The sequence below is a fragment of the Larimichthys crocea genome, chromosome XIII, assembly GCF_000972845.2.
Source record: "Larimichthys crocea isolate SSNF chromosome XIII, L_crocea_2.0, whole genome shotgun sequence".
Taxonomy (NCBI): domain Eukaryota; kingdom Metazoa; phylum Chordata; class Actinopteri; family Sciaenidae; genus Larimichthys; species Larimichthys crocea.
The window spans coordinates 26,745,497-26,749,375 of NC_040023.1; the positions used below are offsets into that span (position 1 = coordinate 26,745,497).

At 42.4% G+C, this 3,879-nt stretch overlaps 1 protein-coding gene across 2 annotated transcripts in view; it reads left to right on the forward strand.

The window, feature by feature from the left end:
* The window catches only part of zfpm2a (zinc finger protein, FOG family member 2a), a 114,480-nt gene that overhangs the window by 98,606 nt on the left and 11,995 nt on the right, over window positions 1-3,879 (forward strand). The gene's annotated exons all lie outside the window — the stretch shown is intronic.

Consider the following 3,879-nt stretch of genomic DNA (forward strand, 5'->3'; position numbering starts at 1 on the left):
GGACAATTTCAAAGGGTATGTTAATGGTGCATTGAATGTTGGAACAAAAGGGTTGAAAGTTTCAGGGGATCTGGCAGTGAATGTAATTCTCTGGCTATAGCTAATACGGAAAAGAGGGGATAGCAGACTAAGCCATTGGTGCAGTAGACTGGGAAGTCCCTGGCCCCAGCTTGACATTTATAACGATTTGGAGAAGATTAAAGCCGTATTACTGCTGTAGTCCATAATGTGGCTCTGTAATGAGGTGTGAGTGCATTACCGTCATGTGGAAGTTAGCAGCTGCTTCAGACCTTTAAAGGAAAGACACAGAGAAAGCGGTTTCAAAGAACACGGATACTTGACTGTACTGTGGTCATCTCCTCTGAAAGACTCTGAGGCCGGGTGCCGGAGCGAGAAAGGACTCCAGAGGCCTGCCAGCGGAAGCTGTGGCTGCCACCGTTGAAGAACTGTCAGTCTAAACCAGCTTAGTTCAGCCAGCCAGCAAAGTGTCTCAGACTGACAGGCAGCACTTTGTTATTCGGACCAGTAACTGGAGGTCCATGTCTGCCGCCTGGAAATATTTTATATTCAAATAGAAATTAGAAATGGAATGTGTTATTTCAGGCACAGCATATAGCAGGGCACTTTTTAAAAAAAACCTGCATACAAACTCATAGAATAAAAAACAGCTTTAGGAATTCTGCCAGCTCTCTGTTTTTGACAATTATTATTTTTGGCCTGGTGGCTTTTTTTTTCTTTTTTTTCTTTCTTACAGCACATAGTAAAAAAGGACAGTGTTGCCAATTCTAAAGCCAGCCACGGAAAAATGAATATTCTAAAAAGGTGTTAAAAAATGCATGCGTTATCTGCAAAAATAAAAACACAGGTAATTTTCGCGTTAGCGTGTGCAAATGAAGGTTGCAGGTGTCGTCCATCCATTTAAACACTCTTTATGATGTTAATTAGTTGTTAGCGTAATTTTCCAGCCTCCGCTATCAAGCGTGAGAAGTTCAGAGACCTGCTGTTAACTGAGAGTCAATGCCATGGCACCGTTTCAAGAGCTCCCAAACAGGACGGCCAGTGATAACGAACAGGTGATGGGGCCTGATGCCTATGGCAGCAGGATATTGCAAAGACAATTGAATTCGTAGGGAGAAATGAATCTTCTGGACAGCATATCAAATGTTAAAACAACACACATTGCATGCAATTTGCTTATGCAGGAGGGTGATAAAGTGTGCTTATTTAAAAGATAAACAAAGGGGGGGATCTAGTGCAGTAAATTGTGCATGTGTGTTTATTCCCTATGAGTAACGCCAGAGGTTTATAGTCCCAGACACAGGCAGCCGTGCTTTATGGCTCCTCTGTTTGTGTGATAGCAGTATTTATGATATTGGAATTTATGTTGTACTGTATTCACGCTGTCTGTGTGCTAGTGGTGGTCTGTATTTAAATGTACTTAAGTAGATTTGGTGTTTGTTAAGTGTTTGACTGAATGCCTTTGAATGATGTCAGTTTTAGCAAGAGGTCAGATTCATTATCCCCTCTGTGCTTCTCACAGGAATCCAGCCTCCCAAGGTTAAATTCAACATTCCAAGTTTTTCTTAGCTGAATGAAAGCCATTCGAATAGAGAGGAGTTTCATCTCCTCAGCCCCTGCTTCAGCTAATCTTAACCCCTCGCAATAACATTTCCACTCCGGTTCCTCCGACTCCAGACATATTTGCTCTCCCTTGCTGCTTGTGTCCTGTTAAGATTTAAACAGCAAACATAAAATGTGGCAGATAACCTGCGAAAAGCTTTGGAGAGACTTGACTCCGAACATTATTTTAAAGACCAGATCTGAGAGCTCCGGCGCAGCAGTCGGGAGCGATTATCTGCTGTGATCCCTCTCCGATGCACCAAAGTCATTCATCTGCCGATCCTCCACCCCCCACACACACATGCAGCCCTATGCAAAGGCAGACCCCTAATCATGTCGACACCGTGTGTCAGTGCCGTGGATGAGCAAGGCCTAGAGATGAGAACGGCTCTGTAAACATGGGCAGGCAGCAGGGAGCTTCCCTCTCCCCCCACGCTGCTCGGAATAAGCAAACGGGAAGATTTAGGGATTTTGCCGGGGCCCAACTTTGTAGTATCGGCTCAGGGTCTTTTTCGACGTTTTCCGGGGTGCTGCCTATGGGATATTGTTCTTAGCTTATGAAGTGCCGCCCGCCCGTTATAAGCTGTGTGTCTTTTGTCAATAGTATTACAATTTTGAAGCAGAATCTTTTTTTTTTCTCTCTCTCCCTCCTCCTTTGGATTTAACTCTTCAGTATCTACTGTGGCCCACATATTGTCTACATATTCTGTCATTGACCTTTGCTGTTGACCTCTAACATTCAGATAAACCAGCAGAATCTTTACGAGGAACTCTTATTATACTGCTGCAGACATTTTTTCCTTTGACCTCTATATTCACTGAAGTCAACTTTTTTTTCCCCCCTCCCCAGCACTGTCGATTATGAACTATCATGACAGACTAGTAAATCTAGTGTGCATCAACTGTGTGCATTCCATAAACAAGCTAATACAATTGGCTGTATCAAATGGGATGTATATTAACAACAGTCAACTGTGCTCTCTCCGCTGTCAGGATTCTATTATGGAGCATGCTCCCGCCCCTTGTTTTGATACAGCGGTAATTTAAAGACCGATCTTAATTGACTTATTTTTTCCGCATGTCTGTCGGAGCCTGTGCATGCACTGCAATAAGAGTCTTGTTTCTTTATTGGGCCACACACAATGTACTGAGTTCAATTTTACCATTCATAATGAATGCAGCCTCGCCATTCAAATGCAGCCATAAGCACACAGCAGATAAGAATTTAATTAAATGTAGATTAAAACCAAACAGGAAAACACACTGGCTGATAATTTTTTATCACGTCCCCTGGTCATATTTTTTTCCCTCATACTTTCGACTTGTTCTTCCTTGGGCTACATCTTTTCAGCTTGCCAAAAGTGGCAAAACACCTCACACATCTCACCGTGGCGCCGTGAGATTGTGTAAAATGCAAAACGAGGGGCGGTCACACGATTAATCAGAATCCTCGTGTCTGGGGAGGATGGAGGCTGGCGGAGGATTGAGGGAGGGGGGGGGGGGTGTACAGGGGTGCAAGGAAGGAATTAGTTGCTTCATCCCAAATTTGCATCATATTCCAAAGGACAATCCCAGCACTGTAGGCAAGGGGAAACATATCTCGCTCTCTGCAGGAACAATTAAATATTTTCTACAATGCTGAATAAATGTCACCTTCAGTATCAAATTGTCCATACTTGCTAAACATGGTGTTACAGTGAGTGCCTCGAAAGCATGCCTGAGCAGGGAGAAGCCACAATTTTAGATGTGGACCACAGCCTTAGCTAACATACTGTAACACACATTCAGGAGCTGTTCACCTCAGGCACTAATAGTAGTGTGTTGAACTCCACTGGGGATACCAGTGAGCAAGAGACAACTGCAGCCTTGTTGGGGATTTCCCACTATTGAAACATTATACGCGGGTGTTCAATTACATATTAAACACATGTGTTTGTTAGAAAAAATGGTTTGTACACTGTGAGAATTTCCCTCTGTCATGTATTTTAATTATTATGAAAACTGACAGGAAGGCCATCTCAAATATCAGAATTCAGCCCTGGTGCTAATACCTAACTATTTACATTTTTTTCCTCTTTTTTTTTCCAGAAGAAATAAATTAATTTCACACCATCTGGTGTACTTATCATGTAGCATATTTCACTTGCATCCAGTTTTTCTAACAGTTTCAGACAGCTGTTGGCTTAGACATTTACCTGAATGACTTGAAAGATAAATTCTGCTCTTCCTTTTTTTTTTTTTTTTTTTTTTTTTTTATAA